This window comes from Corvus moneduloides, chromosome 7 (genome assembly GCF_009650955.1).
Source record: "Corvus moneduloides isolate bCorMon1 chromosome 7, bCorMon1.pri, whole genome shotgun sequence".
In the NCBI taxonomy this organism is placed as follows: Eukaryota; Metazoa; Chordata; class Aves; order Passeriformes; family Corvidae; genus Corvus; species Corvus moneduloides.
The window spans coordinates 15,737,552-15,764,756 of NC_045482.1; the positions used below are offsets into that span (position 1 = coordinate 15,737,552).

General features: G+C 37.4%; 1 protein-coding gene across 7 annotated transcripts in view; it reads left to right on the plus strand.

Annotated features, from left to right (window-relative positions):
• Nucleotides 1–27,205, plus strand: part of ZNF385B (zinc finger protein 385B) — a 165,441-nt gene that overhangs the window by 50,336 nt on the left and 87,900 nt on the right. The gene's annotated exons all lie outside the window — the stretch shown is intronic.

The following is a 27,205-nucleotide window of genomic DNA, read 5'->3' on the forward strand; positions in this document are numbered from 1 at the left end:
GGTAGAGGCATGGCCTAGGCACGGGGTCTCCCTGCTCCCTGGTCACATGTGCCCTAATCCTGTTCCCCATTGGTTATTTTGTGTTCCCCTGCGTGGGAAGGACCCTGCTTGTCTCGTGATTGCGCAGTTCCTCGGCAGTCCCCCGGCCATGTGGCTGGAGAGTAAAGATCTCTGAAACTTCTATCAACAATTGCTCCCTATTTCTTTCCACAGGCCTCGCTGTCTAATGCATGTTGCAGGAGACCCCACTGCAACACAAAGTTATTTTACCAATTAAAAAAAGTAAAGCGTAATATTTTAGCTTAATATCGATGTAGGGTTTGTATTGGTGTAGCTTTATCTGATTTCCTGTACGTGATGTGTTCTTACCATGTCGCCTAATTTTCTTGGTATTAGTTTCAAAGGCTTTCATTGATCTAAAGCATACCTTCAGTGAAGACAGAAAATGGAGAATAGATAATCTAATCAGCTTCTAAAGACACTGTGTATATGATTTACCTGGCAGATGTTTCCTTACAGTTTTACCTAGGTTTTGGGACAAAAATATCTGTAATCTAACCATGTAAATAATTTTGTTGAGCTTTTATCTCTTTGGGTACATTAGTACTGATGGGCGTGCTCATTAGCCATTGTCGTTCCCACTTCATTGGTACTGTTTAGAGACAGTATCATCCAGGGTTATAGTCAGAGTATTATCCTTGGAATGTCTTTAACTGTTTTGGAGCGTGTCCCCAGCAGCTACATCCACCTATCACAAAGACTTCTTTCTATACTTTGTGCTAACAGTGGGAAGCACAGCACAAGCATACTAATTTATTTGGACAACTAATTCCTTCCTGTTTTACCATTTTACTTAAGGTTAAATGCTTACAGTTTGGTTGCACAGAACTGCCTTGACAAGGTGTATTGTTAACAGGCTTGCTCCTGAGCCTGTGACTATAATACTAATACTAATCTTTCTAATGCTTTGCAAGCTGGTGTTCAGTATTTCTGATTCCAGAGAGTGTGCTGCCCATATATGGCTTTTTTTTTTTCATGATAGTAAACTTTCTCCCGCAGAAGTGGGAATGAAAAGGCTCTATGAATTTAAGTATTGCTTGGAATTTATTTCTGCAGTTTGTTTGAAACTGCAGACCTTTATCTAAGCTCTCCTCCCTTCTGGGTCAGGATATATGTACCTGTATTCAGGATTTTGAGAGTGCTGTCCATGAATAAATTCAAAAATGTGTTGCAGTTTGATTCTTTTAAGAGCTGGAAATCACAACATGGCTTGAATTTAAAAAGAACATTATTTTGTAGCAGTATCTAGAGTGGAAATGCTCAGCTGAAACAGAAGTAGAGTTCTCTTTTGCACATCACTGAATGTCTGGGAAGGTTGGTCACTCCTGAATTGCCTGCATTTTTTCCTTCTGTGTAAGCCTTCCCTCTACTTTCCCTTACTGAAGTCAAGGAGTTGCCTCACATTAGTTACTTATTTTTTCTGAAACATCATCTTACACTCTTACAGTTCAAATTTTATGTAATCACATGGTAGTATTTTCTCCCCTTCTCTTAGATTTTTCTTTTAGTACCAGGTTTTGTAATTGATTTTTCTCTACAGTGAAGTAAAAATGTGGTGTGCTTTCCTGTGGCTTACATTCCTTTAGCTGCAAAATCAACTGAAGTCTAACTTTGAAGGTTTGGTTCTTTTTTTTTCCTTTCGTAAATAGCTATTATTTTTTACAGCTCTTTTTAATGGAGGCTGCTAGTAACTGCTGAGCAAAAATATATATATGTGTTTTTTGGTTTTTTTTGGGTTTTTGTTTTTGTTTTTTTGTTTTTTGGTTTTTTTTTTTTTTTTTGGTAAATAAAGCATATATAGAAGATGCAAATATTTTCCTTCCAACTTTCCACAAACTTGGTGATCTTGGATTGTTTCTTCTAAAATGACACCGTGGAAGTGTTTTTCCTCTTTTGTCATCTATCAGTGGCATGTACATCTGAGGCTTCTGATCTTTGGCTTAAACTATTGTTAAGTTTTCCTTATAAATGTGCCACCTACTGGAGCAAAATGCCCATCAGCAAATATTTATTAATATTATCTTCTTCTAGCCACATTTGCATAGTAATTTCTTGCTAGATTCCTGTGCTTATGGTTGTCAAATCTACACGGCTTTTTGTCAGCCTCACCATAGGGTATGAAAACGGTAATAAGAATTGGAGGGGATGTGGAGCATGAAGGTTTAATAACATGCCTTGAAAAAAAAAGAGAAGAAGAATTGATATGCTGAATTATAATGAAAAATACCTGCCTGAAATGAGTGTCCATTCATAGGTACTCTAAGTCTTGATTTCACAATGGAAAAAAATCACTTAATTGTTCAACATAACCTTGCAGCAAAAATAAAATTTAAACAAGATTTTAGATTACACAGTGGTTTTTTGTAGTTATTGTTTTTTTAAAAAAAAATCTTTGGTCTTGCCTTGGCATAGGATTAGTCATGATCATCTTTACAAATGAGAGGAATTTTGCTTGGAGCTTGCTGTCTTTTATGCTACCATAATGAAATGAGTGATTATTTGTACTGCATATATGTCTTAAGAGCTACAGTTCTATTGTTCTAGACTTGTATAGAATTATGGATGAGACTTAATTCCCAAAATTTTAAGATCTGCTTTGAAACATAAGGCATTAAGACAGTAGTGCAAACTGGAAGAATGGAATGTTCTAGAAAAAATTGCTCTGCTAAACTCAAATTATTTTCTTGATGTCTCTCATGAAAGTGAGTGCTTTTTTGGCTACGCTAGATTGTATTACAGTAGAAAAATATAATATATGAACAAAAACAAGCAGAACACCTTCCTGAAGATGAAGGTTAATCTGAAGATTAATTTGTTTTGCTGCATATTAAATTTATGGGTTCCTGTAGGACAGTCTTTTGCTTAGGTAGGGTTACCTTTTTTCAATTGGGTTAACCATGCTGTAGCTGATACATTAACGAGACAGCCATAAAATTTGGTGGTTTTCCATACACAAGTTGCTGTTTTCTTTCCATGCCTTCCGAGTAAAGCTCAGCCATGAGGGCATTTGCTTTTGAAAAGGAAGAATGAGTCAAGGTACCACCCTCAGAAAATGAGTGTGGAGTCTAACAGGCTATGAAGGAGGAGATAGGGAGCTAGGAGCTCTCTGATCCCTTCCCATCTCAAGTTGTGGTGCATGTTGCAAATGCACAGGTTTTCAGGTCCTCAGTGTTAAATGCAGAGTCCAAATTTTATGCTTGCTGAATCTTAAACTTCCATTATACTTCAACAGAAATAGAAATTGCTTAAATTTGGAGTTTTTAACAGATTTGTAATAATCATAGTCAGTGTCCTTTTACACTGCCTGTTCATTCATCTGTCTAATGCTGTTAAACTGGGTTTTGCTCTGGACGTGTTGGGATGGTGTTAAATATTTATTTGGTCAATATACCATTGATAAAGAGAATGCAAGGATCTATGAGAGACTGTCAGGGAGGCTGGAGTGACCACTGATGGGGCTATGTGGCACACCTGGGATGGCACAGGAATTGGCAGGAGGTAGCACAATACTTTTCTTGAGGTTTTGAACCTTTTCTCTCTGTGCAAGGGGGAAATTGCATTTCTTTGTCATAGATATTTGTTGCCTAAATTCCCTTTTCAGTTCTCTATTTGATAATTGAATCACCGATTTTGTATTTCTGGGTGAGGGAAATTTAGGTTTTATGTTGAGTAGTCCTGCTTATGAAAAATAAAAATGACTTTTTTTTCATTGGTAGGTGATGGAGTGTGTCTTCTACAGTTTTGTGAAACAGACCAGGGTATATTTCTGGCTTCACTCCAGGTACTGAACACTTGGAGTGTGCTGGGGCAGAGCTTCAGGAAGCATGCTGCTTGCAGGAACAGTGCTCACATTTCCATTGGCTGGAAAAGTAGGAACATCAGCTGGAGTCATTAATATTGTTGTCTTTAGGGGTGCCTGTAGCTGATCTGCCTACTTTCCCAGAATAGGACACTGAAACTAGTAAATAAGGCAATAAAACATTTCACACCTAATAAATTTCATAAACCAAAAGTAAATAAAATCTGAGCCGTTCTAGGAAGAGCCCAGTTGTTCCAAATGTTACGAGATTGAGGTTGTATAGAAAAGACAAGGATAAGAAAAAGCCCTGCTGTTTTTATAGGAGGAGGTAAAGATTGTATCTCAGGAAACTTCTGAAATGCTTTAAAATACTTCAATAATGAAAAAAACAGAAAAGGGAAGTAAATCCTAAGCAATGTCTGAGAGTAAAAATATTTAAAGTAAAGTACATGAATGTTACTTACCACACTAAATGGCTATAAGAACATATCCGAAGGAGGTATTCAAAATAAGTAGAATAAAGCATTACAGAACAGAAATGAAAAAAAAAAAAAAAAAATCAAGTCCTGCATGCAGTTTTATGGGCACATGGAACTGATTCAAAGCCTATTTCTTCATAACTGGGCTTTTAAGAATAAAGAAATGACCTTATCTGTTATTTCATATATTAAAAATGTTGTTCAAAGCATGTTTTGATTTTTTGGTCAGAAATTATTTGGTTATTAGTCTTTTAACTAATGGGTTAAATCGGTTGTATTTAATTTTATAGTTTTTACAGGGATGTATATGCTTTGACATAGTATATGGACATGCAGCACTAAAAAATAGCTAAAAATAATTCCAGAGTACAAAACTGAGGTGGGCAGAGAAGTGATACACTAGACATCTCAGGAGTGATAAATGATTTCAAGGAGTTGTAATTGGAGTTGTGTATATTAATAAAAAACAGCATAAATTATTTGGTTCTTATTTCAATTTATATCCTGTTAGGCCCAAGCAGAGGAAATTTGGAATTTTGCTTTGGAATATGTGAAATTCAGGACAACAGAGTCTAGCAAGAGTAGAGGAGGCAGGCTGGTTGAAGTCACTGAGAGATATGCAATACCTGGCTGTCTTTCATAAAATAATCTGGCATTTTACTTACAGCTGTTTAAAAATATGACAGTTTTTGTAACATTAGCATAAACTACTGAAAAAAAAACTTTTTGGAAGAATATCTGGAAGTGTTCGGAAAGTCAAAGGCCCAAACTTCTGATTCCTGCAAATAATGATGCTTTTCTAGGGTAACCTCAAAATAAGCAGGTTTGTTTCCCAATTGTATGTTGTAGCCATAAATAGAACTATGATTTTATTTCTCTGCCAACCAAGAAAAATTATTTCATAACTAATTTTTAGTCATTCATGTGTAAGCTAAACAAGTGCATGTAAAATGTTCTATTCATGACGTTATATGCTCCTTATCACTGTCGTAGCAAATGCCTTGAGAATTGCATAGAGATATTTTGAGAATTTTTACTTGCAGTTCTTCTCTCCTGCGTACAGGACGAAATTGCAAGGAAGGTTTGAAGAAGAAAAAAAAAGGTATAGGATGTATTTTAGTGTGGTGGGGGGCTTTAGGTGTAACAAATTTGAATGTGTCTGTGTCTCATGCTTGTGGCATTGTGGTGGCTTTGGATGTTTGTGTTTTTTCAGCCTAGTAACCTTTATGGCCCTCGGAAAATGTTAAAATCACTTCCATGTTTGTCAGCTGAGAATGACTTGGCCTGTTGTTGTCAGCGTCTTGGAGAAGCTTCCAACTCACATGCTATCAGAAAAACTCCTTGCAGACAGTACTTGTCAGCACAGGCGGCTTCATCTGGGGTAATGGATATTGCTGACCATTTTTGTGGTGCTTGTATATGCTGAAGGATGACTAGGATGGTCCTTAGCTGCATGTGTGACGCAGTGACAGCCTTCCTGGTTAAGTATGTTAGATAAAGGCTGTTCTGCATCTATTCAAGTGCAACAGATTGCAAAGCTTTGCTCCTTAGGTAAAATGAGCTGTGCCTAGATGTGATAACCCTGGTTTTCCCATGCTGCCAAAGGAAACCTGTATAGCCACTCCTGTGAGTTGAATTTTTTGTCTGGATCATTTGTTTTGAATAGGTATTTTAACATTCTGCATGGTTCCCAAAAACCAACTGTTGTGTTTTCTGGTTTTTCTTCTTCTGTCTTTTCCAAATACAGCAGTTAAACACCAAATTGCTGAAAATAGAAGCTAGGTAGGCCAATTTGCATCCAAGGCAGGTGTTGCTGGCTATTTCTCAAATGTTTTGTCTGGTGTGTCATTAAGCTTAGCCCAGCAGAGGCTGTTTCAAGGTGTGCATACGATCAGCAGGCACACTGTGCTGGTACTTAATCCCTTTATAGGCAGTACCACCATTCTGACTTTATGAAAGGGAAGCTGCTCCTGTTTGCAGAGCTTGTTTGTATTTTCAACATGTCCCATATACTTGCGTTCAGATATTCACTGTCCCTCAGTTATCTTCTCAACTTAGTGACTGATCATACCACTTGTAAAACTAGATCTGTGATTAAATATTTCAACGTAGCTGTGACCAATTTGCCCTTTCATGAGACTCAAGCTGAGTCACTCCATTTATCATACAAAAGTATTGTGCCCAGCTGAGTGTTTACACAAGAACAAACTGCCATTGTTCATGAGTTTCTAAATTCTGAGGTGGACTTGCAAATTGTCATGCCCCACATCTAGGCTCCTGCATTTCAGCCTCTGAAATTTCTGAGAGGTCTGCAAAACTGTTGCCAAGCTGCTTTCTAGTGAGCACACCTCTGGGAAGATTTCTGAGGCTCACTACTTTTATCCAGTAGAGTCTTGGAAGAGTTTTGTCTCTAGAAATGAGTTCCTGATATCCCTGTTCAAGATGGTAGGTGGCAAAGAGTTGAGTTACAAGTTTGAGACTTCTGCTTTTAGCCAGCCTGGATTGCTTTCAAACACACATAGAAAACATTGAGTTATCTTAGTGTATGAACATTAAATTGGCATAAACCTGTATAATGTGAGCTTAGACACTGTGTTTGAATTGGGTTCTGAATTTTGGATCAATAGATACATTAATTTGTGATAGACTACAGCAGACACTAGTAAGATCTTACCTGATAAATGTGATGCCACGGGGTATGTTGGCTTACGATACGTGTTTAAAAACTCCTGAGTTTTTTGGGTTTCACCTGTTAACATGCAATGCACTTATTGTATTTTCATTCTAAAAGCTGTGCTTCAATATTCACTGAAAATCTTTGGAAGATTCATATTAACAGTATGGATGTTAAACTTAGCAAAACCAGGAAAACTCAAGGTAAACTTGTGTGATAGTTCATCTTATGCCACAGCTTAATCATTAAAGACAGTGGTGTACATTTGGGTATCAGCAAGGATTTATTCTGGCAAGGTATTGAGTTTGCAATCCAACAGACCACTCGAGAATTTAAGTTTTTAAATAACTAACTTGAAGATTTGCAATTAACTGTGGATTTCTCTTCAGTGAGTTAATGGCAGTAAAAGCAGTCCAATGTCTTGTCCTCTGGAGCTTCTCCACTGGTATCAGTGGGGTTCTGCATCAGAGCAAGGTCAAACACGGAAGCAAATTCTGTGAGCAAAGTGTGGTGCTCCAGCTTGTATTGGCAAATTCTCAGTAAGATGTGGAAAATTCAGTGTGTTCAATGTGTCGTGCTTGTAGACTGCTTGGAATTGGCGTAGTTTTGGTTCAGATTGTAGCACCCACATCAGTTACCTAATTCTCTTGATTTCTGAGTGTTTGTATGTGTTTCTTTGATAGACTGCTTATGTTTTTTAAAGTAATGCTCTGACAAAGCAATATTATTGAAACATGCTGCCATCAACAACAATATGAAGAGGTATTAATGTGATTAAGGTCTACATAGTTGATGGAGTTAATAGGTTTCTAGATCCTATTTATTTTTATTTACCACAATTGCTTAAATAAATAAAGGCTAAAGTAGTAGACCGAATTTCTAGAGAAATGTAGAAGATTTATGATGTTTAATATATAATACACCTTGAATTGTGTGTGTCTAAATGTATTGTCAGTATACTCATACTCCAGGCAATATTTTCTCTTTACTTATATTCCAGTTTTGAAATTAGGTGATAAGACTTTTAGCTTTTATCACCTAATTGGCTTCTAAACACAAAGCTTTATCTATCCTAGCTGTATTGTACTGAATGATTTCAAAAGAAAGAATGGAACTTCAGTACTGAAGTTTGCGTTTTTTATTGAAATAACAAAGCTTGTGTTTGCACTGGATTGATGTGAGTGACGTAGGTGGCATTTTGCACCTACACAAAGACACACCAAAATCTACAGTGTGAGAAATTGTATTTGCACACTTTCTAGAATACTGTCTAGTCATCCTTAATCAATAAATAGCATTCACATTTATTGGAACTATACATTTCTTAGAGTCACAGTTTTTCCCCCATTTCTTTGAACCAAGAACAATTATAAGGCTTTGAATCCTTACAATGGTAGGTGCAAGTTTTTGGGAAGCATTTCATTTAGTTAATGAAAATTTGGTGGCTTTATGATAATGATATGAAACATACATAATTATTTCTGTACTATTAATGTAGTCAGCTAATATGTGGCTAATTAGAATTCAAAGCATTTCAAAACTGTCTTTGCTCTTATTCCTAAAAAATCTGCAAGACACAAATCCATATTAACCAGAGGGGAGCTAAGAGGCTACTAAAAAAAAAAGGTTACTAAAAGGAGCTAAAAGTACTGTATATTACTAATCTACTCAATTATCATCTGTGTTTGAGGTACAAGTATCAATAGGGAAAATGTAATGTTTTTATACAATTTCTGTGGTGTCTAAATATGTTTGGGGGGATTTTTTTCCCCTTGCAGTTCTTGCTGTTGAAAATCAGTTTCTGCCTGCATAAAACACAACTGTTGTTTTTATCCCATTTTGTTTATATAGGAATGTATATAATGTGAATTCATTTTTATACTTTGTTATGCTTTAATTTGACTTTCCAAAGATGATTAGTATACGTTGTGTAGCGCATTTTCTGAATTCTTTTACAAGCACTTAATTAAATGAGATTGAGTTAAGAAGGCACAACCTTATTACAGGTTATGTGCTAGGGATGGGAAAGGATAGAAGGAATCCTCAGTAAAAAAATCAGCAAACAACTTTGAGTTAAATAATGCAAAGTTCATACATCTGACTGTTTCTGTTAAATTTTCCAATGTCCCTCTTTTTTCTTTTTTTTTTTTTTTTTCAAATTCTTAGTTTTGATATCTTATATTCATGGCACTTAACTTTAGCATCCTGTTAAAAATGTTCTGTGTCATTTTGGCAGTCACAGTTGTGTTGTAGTAGAGGATACAAGACACTACTGATTTACAGCGTGCCATAAAACCAGGCTCAGGAAGTGTGGGATCCTAGGCATAGGGAAGGAACATGGGTAGGAGGCCAAAATTAAAACATTATGTAGAAAATAACTGATGTTTATATAGCCTAGATACATAGCACTGCTGCTTTTTCAAAAACTGTGTGGTTCTAATAGATTAATATTTAACCTCCTGAACCATCTACCTAGCTACTGCGAGGTGAGAGTTTCTTTAAAATAATCCATTAAAAGGTTTATGATGGGGGGGCCAGCAGACAGAAATTTCCCATGTCAGGGGTGGCATAAGGCGTGATCTGCTTGTGAGAAAATCAATTGATCCTCTCTTGTAGTGGCTGAAGGATTGACAAGGGGGTGGAGGGACTGCTTTGCAAAGAATTTTAAAAGTTCAACATGTAAACAGGAGCTATGCTAGGGCTTGTCATTGTCTAGTGATGAGAGCTCTCCCACCACTAGTTCATGCAGCAGGTTTTGGTGTGTTCAGAGTGCAGGCCTTCCTTCAGGCTGTGCAGTAGGGCTGCTCAAGAGGGGTCATCGTTGGCTGCAGGCCAAGAGAGTTAATTTCTGCACTTCTGTTTAATGAATTAACATCAACCCTAATGTAGATTTTCATTCTGGCTTAGATGGTTGGTCATAATTATAATATCCAGATGCTGTCTTCCATTATTTGAACATTATTTTCCCATTCTCTTCAGCAAGCTGTGCATTACCAGGCTTGATTGGGGTGTTATGTATACTAAGCACAGCTGTAGAGCAGCGCAGCGCCACCAGATTAAAAAAGTGATGTATAGTCAAAACCAGAACACTGACAGCTTGCAAAGCAAACCAGCAGTTGCACTGCAACCAGGGTAAATATTTGACTAAAAATGAGACAGTATGCAAGACTATGCTGTAGAGACTTATAAGCCATATCTGAAAACAGCTCCGAAGGACAATCCTATTGATTTTATTCTTATCTTGATGACCCTGTAGGTTGAGTTAATGGTTTCTAAACTCAATTGATGAGTTTGCGGGACGGTTCTGTTTGTCTCCAGTCAAGGAGAAAGGAAAGTAGTGTAGAGTTGAAAAATAAACTCTTTAGGATTTTGTGCACTGTTTAAACTTTCAATATGTATTTTAATTTGCATGGGTGTAGAATAAATGAAAACATAGTAATTGTATAATCTAGACAAGACTGAAATGTAGTTCATCCGTATTAAATGATTTATTTCTCAAATCTTATGACTTGGAAGTCATCTGGAATTACAATAGGCATCCTTACATTTGGCTGATAGACATTCTCAAAGGAGCTGGAGTTTGACAAGGATGGGGGAAAAAGGAGTCTGGTCTTACTGATGTAAAAACCAGGCTGTTGCTCCCTGTGGCACTGCTGACTTGGCTTGTAAGGCAGAACATGTTTTTTCCTATCTGTGAATACATGTACCTGGGGAGGTAGCCGTTCTTTTGGGATAGTAGGGCTGCAGAATCATGCAGGGAATGATCTTTTCTGCCAGATCATTAACTGATTTTAAAATTGTCACAGCTTCTGTAAATCCAGACACAAAAACAAGTATGCAGAATTTTATGTAGCTACTGCTAAGATACATCCTGATTTTCAGTTCCCATGTGGCATAGTGAACTTCACCTTCATACATAATGTTGTTAAAACTTGGATGTTTTATAGATGAAGAGGTTGTTACTCTCTTGTAAATGTTAACTGTGAGAGCAGTCTGCATAAGATCAAGAGGCACTAAGGGATAATGTAATTGGAATTTTTCAAACAACTGTGTCTGTTTCAGAATGAAGATTCATGATAGAAAAAATAAGACAAAATAGGTCTCACAGTTTCAGCATAATTAAGATTTTTGCCAGTGGCTATTATGGGAAAACTTTCTTAAATATTTTACCTTTACCCCTTTGAAAATTTTGATGTTAGATGAGCAGGATTTTCATTCTGCAGCTAATTTATGAAGCAAAAGCAGCTCTGATTCCCAGACTTCTAACTAACAAGGAGGACCAGAGCTTTAATTAGCATTTACCTCTTTTTTTTCTTCCCTTTTCTGATGGAAAGATCCTCAAGTCAATCAAGACGAGGGGAAATTTTGTTAAAGCATAAAGTGTTTTGTTCTTAATAAAAATGGGAAAAAACCTCAGAAACTACATAATAATATATATATAAAGTAAAATAAGTTTGGGGAATTTTGCTTTATTTGATATGGATCTAAATTATGTAAATAAATCTGCTCTTGTTAACTTGTACATTAGTATTCTCTTCAGCAAGGTGGTTGAGCATGCTTAAGCATGACCTCTGCTTTGCACAGGCAAGGAACAAAAAATAGCACAACAAACTCATAGAAGGTACAAAAGGGAAATAGGGCCTGCATTTTTACAGGTTTTTTTTTGTTTCAGGTCAAGTAAGATTAATGATAATATGTAGAGGCTTCTTTATAAAAATTCCATCTATTGTGACCAGCATTAAAGCTCTATTTTAACAATATTGACAAGTTAACACTTGACTTCTTATATGTTACTGAGAAGAGATCTTTGAAATATTCTTAGCAACATCCACTTGATTCATTTCTTGAAGATGTCTGAGCAGGAAGCTATGACTATGTTTTAAGGTAAATTCTTGTATTAATGAGCTGGTCTCTCATTTCTTGAGCCAGTATCATTTAGGACCAATTTTTTGAATGCCTTTTTTTTCCCCTCATTTAAGTACTAGTGCTGCTAGTGTTCAGCTGCACAGAAAAGGGTTTAAACCAGGTGTGGACTGCTTGGAGAGTTGGCTGAGAATTTATTCTGATCTTTTTATCTTGACATGTAACAGAGACAAAATTATGTGATGTTGCTTTATGTTAACATGTAAAGAGAGGAGATGATTTAAGTAAAACAGTAGCTGATACTGCAGTTATAAAGTTCGCATGAAGTAGGGTAGGGAGGATGAAAGAACGTGTCAGAGTAATGTAATATACTAAAAATTGATAATAGCTTTATTTTGGTGAGCTAAAATTCTTCTGGATAGACAACACAAAACTGGGGAGGTACAAGATGAATAAAGGACTTGGGTTTTGAACTTCTGTTTGTAAAACTAAGGAATACATGTCATAATAAGACACAAGTCCTATGCAAAATGGTAATAATACTATGTCTATTCTTTTCTGCTACAAAAAATTGCTTTCTCTGAGGAAGAGGAGCACAGAACATCTGATGTTAAGTGCTATCACAGCTAGTTACAATACAAAAGCACTTTCCTGTCAATGTTATGAGAGAACCTGACAAATTGTAGGGGGGGGTCTTCTTTGTTTCCCCTCATGTCTCAGCATCTGAAGACATGAAATTATTTCATATTTACCTTTCCAAACCCTGATATTATATAATAATTTTATTTGAATATAGAAGTGGATTTCCTGTGTCACTTTCATGCTGCAGCTTCAGAGAATACATGGAGCAATGCAGGTATTTAAAAAGCCTCTTAACTGAATCGTTCTTGGAACTTTTATATCTTGAGTATTTTAAGTCACAGTATTTTGAGTTGTGGTCATTTAGTAATAAGAACAATGGCTTTTCCAGCTCTCAGAATTCTCTACAAGGAATGAACTCAATTCACATAGTCTACAGGGATTTTGGCGAGTGGCTGTTAGCAGTATAGATGGCCGCTTTTCTCTGTAGATTGATTTCATGAGTATAGATTTAATGAGGTTTCTTAATGTTAGTTTTATGCTCTAGAATTGTATATATAGATCTGTCTATTACTAGATAAAGCTGTTGATCTTTGGACTGTGCTATGTATAGTGTCTGCGATCTGGAACTTGCTTAACGAACACTGCACAAGCAAAATTGTGGAAATCATAGCATAATTTCAATGGCTATTTTGAAAAGGGGCGAACAAGAGCTAAGTTCTCTGATAGAATTGTGTTATGTTAATTTAACATTCTTGTGACACGTTTTTGTCACTATATTGATTTTTTTTTTTTTTAATGTCTTTTGGTATCATCAGCTTATATGTGCATACTCATAACCTTTATCAAACACAGTCTTGCAAAACTGGTTAATCACGGTATCAGAGAACAGCCTGGGTTGGAAGGGACCTTTAAAAGACCATCTCAGTTAGGCTTTTCTGGGAAGGGGAGTCATGATGAGATTATCTGGCAGCTTGTTCACATCTTGAAATCCTCCAGCAATGAGGGTTCCATCATGTTCCTGGGGAGGTTGCTGCAGTGCATTCTCATCTCACTGTAATTTTTTCTCATGTCAAGATGAAGCATCTCCCACACTGCTCACACCTTGTCTTCTCCATGTGGATCCTCATGGAGAAAGAGCCTTTGTGACTGTCCTTTAAGTACTGAAATTCTGTTATGAGTTCTCACCTAAGCCTTCTCTTTTCCAGGGAGAAAAGTCCAACTCCTTCAGTCTTTCCTTACAGGGCAGGTTCTCCGGCCGTTTGATCACCATTAATGGCCTTCTTTGGACCTCTCCACTCTGTTCACATCTTTCTTGGTTTGTAGGGACTAGAAGTGTACACAGTACTGTGGGTGCAGCCTGACAAGCACTGAGAAGACTGGGATGATGACATCTCTGTCTGTTTATAAAGCCCCTGTGGATTGAGGATTACAGATTAATCTTAATTAAGATTGAACTTTTTTTTTTTTTTTTTTCCATACTGAGATTTCAAAGTGACTGAAATGACCAGAGTTTAAACTGTTGTGCAATCTCTGTGTTTGGATTCACAGCCAGTTATGTCAGAGGTGGTTTCTATTTTATGCTGTTCGTTATATGTGAGTTGTTATTGATGGATGATGGCCATTTCTCTGTGAGGAAAAGTGAGGATATCTGTCTTCCTCAACAAGTAGAGTTGAGGTTGCAAGATGTATTTTGGTGCTGGTCTTCATGTCACTCTGTTTCATGTATGAAAATAGAAGGTTATATAAAGGGTTGTGACAAAGCTACTCTGGCTTTTCTTTTCATCTCAAGTTTCAGTCTAAATCCAAATCTGGCTCTGGTAAGAAACACTTGTCTCATTAGTCAGTTTTTCTCTTGTCAGAAGCCAGCAATGCTGACTGAAACAAATTAACGGGAACTGTTTGGGAGGAGTAGACAGAAGAGCACTTGTTGTGCCTGACTTCAGAGATGTCCAAAACCAAAATACTGAGTTATCTTTTTGCCGATTTCTTAATGTGTAACTACTAATATTTCACAGTTCTGTTGCTGCCAATCTTTCATGTTTATTTACAGTTATGGGAGAGAATTGCTTGGCTGAAGGTTAAGTTTATTTCCAAAGACAGCAGAAATTTTCTGGAAGGGTCCTTTTCTAGGTTCAGGAGGTACTCACCCCTTTCTTGTGATGTATTTGATAATGGCTGCCCTGTGCAGGTTAATCCCCTAAAGACAGAATATGCTTTGGTAGTCTGTATTCTTCAAATTGATATTGAAGGATGTAAGGTCTTGGATTGTAGGATTTCATAGTGAGTTAATTGTACAGGCTTTTCCTTTCTGGGAGTTACCTTTTATATGAAACCTATACTTCTTTCTAAAGCAGTTGTTTTCTCATACACAACATATAGTTAATGATTTGAGATGCCAGATTAAACACTCATTTACCTGTATGTGTGGTGTTTTTTGAAGTCAAGTCAGTTTTACTCTTTCTCAAGTTTCCATCTCAGGAGAAAATTTTTTTAAGAAAATTCTTAAAACTGTTATTTTATATCTAAAAAATATGATATTGAGAAGAGGAAACATAAGGTTAAGTTCTGAGTTCAGCCATTTTTGTTCATCTTCTACTAAGTCTGCTAAACCACTGTGCATCCACTAAATCTTCCTCTGAAATCAGTGAAATGAAAGAAGATACCTGACATGCTCAGTAGACCAATGGGCATGAAGGCTTAGAAGTATGTGCAATACAGAAATAATAAGATAATATCATGATTAAATAAATGCAGATACATTGAAAGTGGGTGAGGTTGTTTCTTGTACTGCCCCTTCACTAAGTGAAGGCACTTGCAAGGTACTTGTTTTAACCAGCAATATTGTAGTGCAGACAGCAAACCCAAGCTACCCAGTTAATCTATCCAGACAATATTTATATAATCAATTTACTATTTGTTTCTAAAGGAGACACAGAAGTGATCTTACTATAATTGTAAATATATTGGTAGTCATTATGATGTAACTTACCTTTCCCTGGTGTGTAGTATGGTTCTACAGCTGTCAAAATGAGCAGACTTCATAAACTGACTCATTTACAGAAAGTGGTCCTCTGGTCAATTCAATTAAAACTACTTTTTTAAACTTCCAGCTGCTTTTTAAGAACACAACTACTATGATTTTATTAAACTGGAAAATACTGAGTGATGTCCACCACGTTTTTTGCTGAGCCCAACAGGCCAGACATAAATATGCAAAGTGAGGGATTCATGGGAATAATTTTGTACGTTGGTAGAGAGAGCTGATAACAAAACTTTAGATGAAATGTTCATTTATCCAGAAGACTTTTTCAATGAGAGAGTCCTTATATGTTTAAAAGACAAAGTAAATTGTGTCTATTTTCCATTAAATTTAAGTGCTGTTAGGTGCCAAAATGTTCTGCGGCTAAAGGAGATGCTGGCTGTACTGCATAGTCCATCTCATTCAGCTGTTTTTAGTTCATCTGGTCCTGGATGTTTGTTCTTCATGTTTCATTGTGTGCCAATGCACAGAGCTTCCCCAGTGAACTGGCTTGCTCAACAAAAGCTGTCTCACAGAGTCGCTTACAAGCAGGGCGCATGTAAGCCTCATTCATTCTAGTAGGTCATTCCTGTATTTTTGGGGGAAACCAGCTTATCAGGGCAGCCTAAATTAGAACTGTATGAGCAGGTGTGATTGCAACTGTGGTTCCGTACCATTCATTTAACGAGAGCATAGGTTGTGATTTCTTTTAATTCAGACTTAAACTGAGGTGAAGCTAAAGAATTGCAGAAAGACAGCTGGCCTAGTTTTCCAAGGACACAGTATCTGCAGTTTCTTTTGGCTTCTGTGTAGTTTCAGAGGATCAGTGCTTTGGGAAACTGGGTTGAATGGCAGATAATAGTGAAATAGCCCTCAGGAATAATCATCATATTAGGGAAAGCTTAGTCAAATGGCTTTACGCTTTGATATTTTTATTCAGTTAATAATAATGTTGAAATAACCTAGATCAAATAAGATTTTTAAATTAAAAAATGCATATGCATGTATTAAAAATAATTTTGCAATGCTTATCTGTTTTCTGTATGACATTTAAAAGCTCAGTTATGTTTTTATGGGAATAAATCTGCATCCTGTCATGCATTGCAGTATGTTGGTACTTTGCCAAAAGGGTGGCAGACTGACTGCAGTGCTGTGAATCTGCTGAAGTCCAAACAAACTTGTTTCAAGAAAATCAGAGAAAATACATGCCAATCTGACTGAGCAAATCCAAATTACTTCAGTCTATGATTAATTAAATTAGGTTGCTTGAAAATTCATAACAGGTGCCTGGAATGACCTTACTTAATGCTATCACTTCTTTAAATGTCTCCAGAGAACTTGGATTAGCTGACTGAGAGCCCCCTTAAAGAAAGGATGTCTTGTTGTGAGCATGTTGTCACAAAGGGATAGAACAGGTACATTTCAGACGCCCTGAAGGAAATACATACCCAAATGCACGTGAAAAAAGGCAGCTGAGGTATCAAGGGAGAACCTTAGAGGTTAAAATTTCAAGATTAGTATTTTATCCAGATGAAGAAAGGGAGGATGTCATGTATACAGTGCGAATATAACCTGTACAGAATGCTTGTAAAATATAACAGGAGTCCGAGTTAATGTTTCAGGATGAATTCCTCTAAAATGTTGCTGTGATTTTTGAGCTGTAGTAACATAACCTACACAATTCCTGTGATGTTTTTAGAACTGTTAGCTTTGGAAGCTGCAGAGCAAACTGATGGAATTTTCCATTGAAATGGTATAGGTGGAGGTTTGACAGTGAAGCCACTACTGCAGTGCTGTTCCTGGAGCTGGGGTGGGTTGTTTTCTGTTCTATCCAGTGCCTGGAAATTTTCAGCCAAGCTTCTGCATATCTTGCACTTGTTCATACACAGCTTTGGGAGCATATGCTTATGTTTATAGTAGATATATATAAACTTATGGAGTCTCAGAAATGTTTGAACGACTGTGTGCATCTGTGAACCTGCAAACCTCTGGGGATGGATTTCAGCTGGTGTAAATCTACTACTAATTCTGGTGTGTCTGAACACACACCATCTCTGCAAAGCCCATGTACACAATTTGATGACTTTGTAAAAAAAGAAGGCTGGCTGCCAAGAAAAATTAACCCCATGTCTTGTGTCAGTTAAGCAGTTTAAATGACTTTCACACCTAAGGCTGAAGTAAAAATGAGCTACTGCGTGTCACCATGCTCTGAGAGACTGGTCTCCTTGTTGAGTAACAACATCCATCTGCTTCAGAAAAAATTTACTACAGCAGACTGTGTCCTAGTACAGGAATGCAGCTGCCTGACCACAGAAACAATCCTCCCAGTGCAGCACAGAGCCCTTGGTCAGCATCTCACATGCATCTTCCATGTCCAAAATAACCCTGGCATGGTTATTTGTGCTGGGTGGTTCCATTCTGTCAGCTTTCTCCCTTTCCATGGTCTGCAGTGTAGTTATGCTGATGCAAGAGTGTGTTTTCTTTTCAGCTGGCTCTGAAATGGGTGCCATTGATCTGGTGTTTTGCAGGTATACTGAAACCCAGACTCCAGGATGCGATATTATGCAATCCTGTGGGTAGGGGAAAAAAGGGAATTAAAAAAAAAAACAACGACAAACCAACAACAACCAAAAAAAACCCCAAAACAAAACAAAAAAAACCTACCCCAAAAACAACAACAACAAACAACGACAAAACACAAAACAAAAAAAAAACCCAAACCAAAACAAACAAACCCAAAAAACCACCGAAAAAACCCAGCTGCTAACTCAAGCAGCACTGGAAAGGAAAAGGATTTGGTATACAGGAAGAGAAAAGAAAGGAAGAGAGGCCAGTGTGATCATAGTTACGCACAGTGGGGTGTGAATTTAAGTAGAGAAAGGATAGATGGAAAGACCAAGAAAAGGAAAACTGAGAGGAAAGATTGAAGGGAGTTTGGGAAATGTGCAATTCCTCCCCAGCGTGAAGAGGCTGTGTGGGAGAAGTTTGGAGCCAATACAGAGTCCACAGAACAGACATCTCACTTCACATTTACAGAGTATGGGTAGAAATCAAGTTTCTTGGATTGTGCTGGTTAAGCAACTCAGCCCCTGAAGGCAGGAGACTTTCCTCAGCCTCTGTTTTATGACTGGGGATGAGCACAAATGCTCAGAGAGTCATACTGTGTCATACCTGCACCCAGTTGAAACACCTGCCTTACAATTAGGCTGTACAGTCTTCCAGCCCTGCATTTTATCAGAAGTGATTTCATCTGTAGAAACTTCCTGTTGTGCCCTTCCATTAAACAAGAATGTCAATTTAGGAGGGAGGTGGTAAGTTAAAATCGGAACAGAAAGAGTAACTGACATCTTGGATAAGTCTTCCAATAAGATCCCTTAATTAGTGAGCCTGTGAGTCCTGAATGTTGTTTTTGATATGGTTTAGTTTCTTTTTCTGTTTTTACTTGCATCAGGATGCTACGCTTTTCGTAACAAAAAACTCAGATGGTAATTTGGAGTCAGTTTGAGCTGTCAACTCATGTTATACCTGGATATGTTGTTTATTTCTTATACCTTCATTCTCTCAGTAAAACTGTCTTGGTGCTTCTTGCCTATGTTGAAACTTTTTGAATATTAGTCCCTGAAAAAAAAAAGTATGGTTTGTTGGGAAAGTTGAGGGGGTTTTTGTTTGCTTATTTGTTTTGTGGGGTTTTTTTGATGCATCTGTGTGAAGTAGATATTCAAACAGAATTTACTTCATGAAAGTACAAGACACCAGCAAGAGCTGATAGTTTTTAATAGTCCTTTCATATGTATTTCAAGAATATGCTTATGCTTGCCATGAGACATATGCCTTATGCATAATCTGGGGCTGAGTGAAATATTGCTTTTTTGCGTTCTCCTGGAGCCAAGCTTAATGAGGGCTGGATGACAGGAAAAGGAAGAGCTGTAATATATATACAACTGGATGTGCAGATGTCTTGGTGGGGGCTAAGATTTAAGAGTTCAAAAGAATACAGTTGCTTGCCTGTGCTTTGAGTCTGTGTTAGTATGTACCACAATTCACTGTAATTAACTTGATGAGGGGAAAAGACTGAGGGGAGAGTAATTGAACTCCTTTGATTCAATACTTATCTGTTCTGAGATGTTTCTGGAAAGCCTTGGGAGTTTGTCATGTCTTGTGAAATTTATCTACTGAGAAAGGGATTTAACTGTTACTCACTGGACATGTGCTTGACCACATCTTCTGCATGTTCTTTGTGACTGTACAGTAGGATCTGGTTGTTCTACCTCACCTTAACTTCTGTTTTCCTCCTTCAAACTGGGATGATTCTTAGGGATTGTATTTAGTGCAGTGTATTAAAATACAGCTCAAGCATGGCCAGTGGATTTCCCACCACGTTTGAAGGGCATTGGTATTCTCCTGACAAAGTTACCTCAACCTTGGCTTTTGAGCCCTGCTTTGAATTTTAGAAGTTAAGTATGGGTGATTTGGCACTACCTGTGCTTAATAAAATTTGGATTACTGATCCTTTATTACAAGGGATAGGGAGGGTCGCTGGTCTTTGTTGAATAAAGGTCCTTTCTTTTACATACTAATCATTGGTTGAAGTCAATATCTCTGGAGTGTCTTTCTACTTCATTAGTGTGATATTCTACACATCATTATAAATTCATTGAAATATTCATGATAGTCATTATATCTGAGATCATAACAGTAGCATTTTTCTGCTGAAAACATATGTGAAAATATTTGGTGAACAAAGTTGAGAATTAAGCATCATGATGGGGTAGTATGATAAAAACAAGGTCAAACCTTAGCTACTAAGTTTTGTCTTTTTCTTAATTCTTATGTTATTACCAGATATTGCCCACTTTTTGTCTAAATTGCCCTTGTGTGAAAATTTGCTGTAACAATTCTGTATGTGGCTAGTATATGGTGCACTGAAAAGAAAACCTTGAGAACAGGAACAAGCTGAAAGAGTTGCTTGTGTGTGAAAAGCAAAGGGCAAAACCTAAAGGATCCAGGCATGGCTATGCAGAAGACTTTTATGAATTTGACAGTAGGGTGCTAATGCTGTTTGGCACTTAGTTCTACAGAAGTCCGAACTGCTAAATTTTGGACTTCTTGGAAGGATGATTTTTGTCAGTGCTCAATCTGAAAATAAAGCACATCTGCATATACTGTCCATTTCTCTTCAGTCACATCCTGACAGTACAATTCTCCAAATTTCTAATCAGCCAAAATACAAGCATGTCATATTCCATTCTGCTAGGGAGAGTTGCCTGTATCAAAGCAGTGTGTGGGGGAGAGCGTGGACATAGAATCTAAGTGAAAACAACATGCTTTGTAGAGATGTTTTTAGATTCTGGGTGGTTTTTGTTTGTTATTAAAACTTGTTAGCTGAGATAAGTAAAATATTAAAAGTGCTCAAAATGTCACTTCTCCAGCCTCCAGATAAAAGAGAAAAAATACAGAGGGAAGAATTTAAAGTATGAGCTTTGGTTTAAAAGGAAAAAAAAAGCCACCACCTGAGCATCTTGGCAGTTGAGCTGTTCAGTGTCAGCTTTTCTTTCTTTGACTAGACAGGAGCTGCTTGTGAATGACACCTGAGTGCATTTGGCCTCAGATAACCTCTTGTAGAGGCCTTTCCATTCTTATTGCTCTGTGGTTCTAGTGTGCATACTTTTGTGCTCTCTTTTCTCTCTTCCCCTTGCTTAGATGTGTGGTGTGGGTGTGCCACTTGCAGTGAACATAGTACCACTGTGTTATGGGAGGTCAGCACCTCACAGCTGCTTGGGAAAAAAAATGCATTCATTTTTATATTTAATTCACTATTGTTCTTTGCCTGCTTTACTTTCATCTTAATGTTTTTGCTTTATTTTCATCTCTTTTTCTGGTACAATAACATTAGCCCTTTCATTGAGTTCTTCTCACACATATTATACTGTCTTGAAACCTTCCTCCCACACCTTTCTCTTCTGTATTCCACTTTCTCCTTTCTCTTCCAGCCACCTATCCTCACCCTCGTGACTTCTTCATCTATAATGCAGTAGCCGCATGACCGCCTCAGACTGCTGTTCCAAAAGGAATTGCTGTCTGTAGATGCTAAAGAGCAGGAGCAGAGGAATTTTCCAGCTACTGAAGCATTTTGTGAAGTTTTCCTTTCTCATGCTTTAGCTGAGAAACAGTGGAAGAAAGTTCTGTAGACTCACACCTGCATGGACTTGTTTTGGTTCACTGGGAAAAATACTTTGGAAATGGGTGTTACGCTGTTCAGCCAATCCCTCTGGGAGGCGGATGGTCAAGCATCCAATGGTTTTATGCCACCCTTGTGAACAAAGCTATATAAGCTGAATTATATAATTAAACCTAGCCATTTCTGGCCTTTGAACCCGATCCTGGATCCGTGTCGTTCTTTGTGCCGTCTTGGTACTACAGCGACAGCTGCTGTTCTGCTTTCCTTCCCACCCACAGCACCTCTGTTGTGCTTGCACAAGTGCATTGCATGCCCTCAATACCCAGAGTCCATCATGCTCATAATGTGAAGAGGCATTCTGTGCTGTTATGGATCTCTGAAGAGGCCTTCTCAGACAAAAAAGGTCAGGGCACCTCCAAAATCTTGAGACAGTGGCTATCAGTCGCGTAGATGGGAGTTAGCATTGTTTAAAGCGAGGGGAAGAGAAAACTCCAGTTAACACTGTGATGGTTTGTGCTTGGAGATCCCATTTTAGATGTGAGCTAGAGGGCAGGCTGACACATTAAATCTGAGATTAGTGTGTTAAGACCTTCCTCTGAAACCAAGGTCTGGTCTTCTGTGAGACAGGGTGATATATGCTGTTAAGAGGGAAATGGAAAGGAGCTATGGCACGTTAAACTAGATAAATGGTTAAAACTAGTGCATTGTAATGGTTTTAGCAAGGAACTATCAAACATTGCCAAAAAAAGAGACACTGCAGTCATTGAGCAAGTGGTGGGCGTGAGGGAGCTATGCCTCCAGTTCGGGGGAGTTACAGTCCCTGCTGTTTTGTCTTTCTATAATGCATAAACCTACTACATGCTTATGGAAGGTGTAAGACACTTCTGCAGTTAACAGTGAAATTAAAAAAAATCCTTCAGTCATCACAGAAAATGCTATTATTAATATTACTATCAGCATGAGAGAACAGAGTATTTATTGAGAATACTGGTCATCTTGTGAAGTCATCAGAGTCTATATAAAACCCACATAAAATTTCACAGAAGTTTGGTGTTACCAATCCCAATGTGCAATGAGAATGAGTCACATCTTCCAAGATTTGCTTAAAAATCAGAGAGGTTTATTTTTAATTTGGTTTGATTTTTATTTGCCTTTTTATGTCAAAGCTGATTCATTTTTTCCACTGCTAGCAATGCCCACCCTTTTTTTTTTTTTTTTTTTTTTAAGAAAGGGACTTCAAGAGTACCAAATATTTTGGGACATGTAACAAAATTACGTAATTGCTGCCAACTCATGTTAGCAGGTAATTATAAAAGTAATCCCCCTTTAGTGGAAGGGAGGAGTAGGAGGTTGTAGAATAAAATTAAGTTTAAGCTAAATTTTTGTATGTGCTGTTTTGAGTAACCAACAGTCACATACTAGAGAAGAGTGTTGTCACTGGAACAATATGCTTTATTCAGGACTGGGTACAAATTTAATCTTGCCACAGAAATTCTGTCTAGTATTTCTAGAGACATGGAAATTTCTTTCAAGAGGTTTGCTTTTTAAAGTCTTTTACCTCTCTTCTCATTCCTTCACTTTTGTAAAAAACAAATGAGAAGATTAAGTAAATCTTTATATATTTAACACAAAGCATTAAAGTGGAAGGATTATATACAGGATTTCTTCTGTAATCATTAGTTCTCAATGAGGAATTATGTAACGTAACTGCAAACTGCATGAGGTAAAAATCTGTTCCTAATAATTTGGGATGTTTTCTTTCTCTCTCTCTCCCCCATAATTTTTAAATTTTATTGTTAATAAAACTCTTTCTGTTAAGTATCCGTACTAGGATGTGCTTGAAAAAATTCTTTTGAAGAGTCACAAATTCTTTGCAGACCCCAGCTGATGTGTACTGACACAGCACATCCCAAAGTGAGGGGCTGCAGATTAGAGAGGATCCTCTTGGTTTGAAATTTTTGATTTGAGTCCCAGCTTTGAGATTATGTGCCTTTTGCCTCTGTAATATGAAGAGGGATATTTTTCCTCTTCATAGCAAAGGTTAATTTTAATTTTGGGCAAATAGTACCTGTGGTCAATTTTACTGAGCAGTAGGTACTTGCCATAGTAGCAGCAGCATTCTGAATGTTTTTATTGCATGTCCAGTTTGGTCTTGGTGACTTTTGGGCTAAATAAAAAGTCCCAAACCAGCTCCCTGTTTGTAGTTCTTTAGAAGAAGTCTTTTGTATCAGAGCAGACAAATTCAGCTGTAATGAAATTAAGCATTATAGAAAGATGGGATGTTTACTTTTGCAAAACTTGCCTACTGTTTCAATTTTCCTCGATGCACTGTATTAGTTCTGTACGGAGTTTTTCTCCTGGTGAAAGATAGGTAACTATTTTAAAACCAATTACAGTACCTATATACTAAAATACGTCAACTTTAAAAATTTTACAGAAGTGACTACTTTCTCTTTTCTTTATGGTTTTGTTGCCTCAAATTAAGGTGGCACCAGCTGCTGCCTGTCTGCATCACTTGTGCATTGCCTGAAGAGGTATCATTCACCAATGGGAGTGAAGTAAAGTGTCCCAGCAGCTCTGTGGGGCAAGGCATATTTCTCAGCAGCACAACCTCAAACCCTACTCAAGGCTTGCACCAAGTCAAAAAGGAGCTTGTGAGAACATTCTTTTTGCTATATCTATTGTGCAGAACTTTCTATTCTGCTGAACTAACTGCAGAAGAGAAACATGCTTCTGGGTAAGTAATTCCATGTGGAGGTTGAAATCTGTCTTTCAAGCAGCTGCATAATGGAGCGCTGTATGCTTGCTCCAGCTGTATGGAAGGAGAAATGCAGGCACTGTTTAGCTGATTTATTTTTAATAGCAATCCATTAGTGAAAGCTGTACTCATTTACTGCAGTTTAGGAACAGAGTAGTCAAATTTGGAAATATAAGCACTGGGGGTGACTGGGATCTATTTTTTTTAGATACTTTTTATCTTTGGGTAAACTGCGTCAAAGAAATACAAATGCCAAAATCAGCATTTGAACTTTTTTTCTCCAGTTTAGATGGTAATCATGACATTTTCTGAAGGAAGGCTCTAAATGAAAATTTTTGTTAGCAAGTCCATTGGAAGTATGTATTTCTTAAGTAATGAAAATAAAAGTTTCTTATTTGTGAGCCTACTGACGGTTCACTGTAAAAAAATTAATGTTTAATTATTGCATGTCTTTAATTCTCTTTTATCATTATGCTGCTAAAACCTGTTGACTATTATTATTTTTATAATAGTTTTAATAAGCACAACTACTAGTAGCATTTGAAATAGGGAATGCCTTCATGTGTATTTTAAAGAACAACTTGAAATTATTAAATTTCAGAGTTGTTAATGTGTTGCAGATTATACAGTATTGCTTAACTGCAGTGTTCAAATGTGCATGATGCATTCAAAAAGTTCCTCTTAGGATGCCTTGGTAGGTCAAAAACATAAATGCTCTCTTCTGTCCTCAAAGTCCTGTTTATAGTTAGATGATCAGCTTGTAGAAAACACCTTTAATGTTTTTGGGGGCTTTTTTAATACTAGGCAACCTTGACTGGGGAATGTCATTGGTAGGTTTTTAAGCTGTTGAAATAAATAGTAACAGAATGCTCATTTTCTGTGATTTGAGTGTTTAAATTACTTTTTGTCCTGTGTAAGGATGATCATCTTTGGTATGTGGTAAATTACATCTCATAGTGATGCCATGAAGATTTTTGCCTTTTCTTTTTTACCCCTGTTATACCTTTTTACAGCTTCTGTATTCCCAGTGCTTTTTGCCTACATTCTTGGACTTGTTTGTCAAGCTAAGAGACTAAACATTTTAGAAGCTTCGTAGCTAGGGATCAGTGTGCCCCATACCCCAAAATCCTCTCCAGAACACATTCTGTAAACTAAGATAGAACCATCCAGGGGAAGGTTCCTTGGGGAGAGGGGCTCACTTGAGCCTCTCATTGGGGAATCTTTGATAGATATGCTAATTAGTAAAACCTATGATGTTATACCAGATCTTTGGAGATAGACTCAGTGGTGTGCATCTCGATGCATATGACCTGGATGTGTGCACTTAACGATCCTTAAAATAAATACCAAGGTAAAATCCCTTTTCCCCTTCTAACCGTGTATGACTCTTGATTTTAAGACCAGGAAAAGGCATCAGTAGGATTCCGTTGCTTTTAAAACTACTACTTAAATTTCTCTCTTTTTTTTTTTTACCTAAACTGATGCGTGATCATTGACCATAATGTTTTGTTACTGTCACCTTATTTAACTTTCTAAAGACAAGAAAATGGCGTGGAGAGGTGTTTTTGTGAGGCAGAATTTAAGATTAGTGCAGAATTTAGTTTAGTCTGATTGAATTGATGAGATTTCAGCAAATTAGGTTGCATGTTTGTATGTGCTTCAGGACTGTTAATACAGCTACTTCATAAGCATTTATCCCTTGTCCTTTTTCTCTCCATATATGTGTCTGTGACCTCGTTTCTATGTTTTGTTTGATGATCATAGTTTTATACCTTGGGTGCTGGATTCTTTTTTGTAGGGAATGGCTTTCTGGTTTTTCTAGACCTTTTGCTTCTTTGTAATTTTGTGTGTTCAGATACAATCACAATAGTAATTTGCTGTGTTGCACAGAAATACATGTTGTAGCAGATTTAACAGAGAAGCCTGAGAGAAATCTGGTTGTTCCTGTTGTTAATTTACTTGATTTCAGCAATCTTTGTTTAGAAATGTGTTAATCCTGTCTGAAATTGGAGCAACCTGCATCTTCCATGTAGCCTCAAGATGCTTTGTTAAACATCCCTAGACACAGTTTCCCTATGCTACCATTATCATGGTAATGTCTAGATTCCCATTTATCTTTGGCTTCCCAGTGTGGCTTATCTGAGAGCCCACAGAATGGGCCACTCTGCTGGGCAGTGCAGACAGCCCAAAAATCTTGGGCTGTTCCTGTCTCCTGGGAGACAAGGCATAGGCAATGGGCAGTCTGTGCTGGCCAGGCATCATCTGTCTGTAGCTTTGCCTAGCAGCTGGCAAGCCCAAAAATGGTTTGTCAGCTGAGAGAGAGAAGTGGGAGTCCAGAAACTGGCATCAAGCCTTTGGGGACAGTTGGACTGGGATGAAAGTAAAAGAGAAAATTCTGTCTATTCAAAAAGTGAAAAAAAACCCACAAAAACAAACAAACCAAAAAGAAAACCCCAATGAACAACAAATGAACAAACCAACTAACCAAAAAAATCCTGGCTTTAACCCATCAAAACTACTTTATGCAGAACATGCAGCTCTGTTACACGAAGAGAGAGAATCTGTTGAGAAGGGAAACCCAATAAAACTTGGAAACTTGTGCACCAAATAAGATACGAATTTTGGCAAGAGCTGAGCAGTGCAAATGCTGGCAGATGAGGGAAGATGTCTGACCCATTCTGGTAGTCAAGCACTATCTTGACCCTACTTTCGAGGAAGCAGTCACAGGAACTGAGTCACAAGAGGCAGCAGTGGGGGGCAGAAAGGGTCCTGGAAGGGAGGTGTTTGAACAGG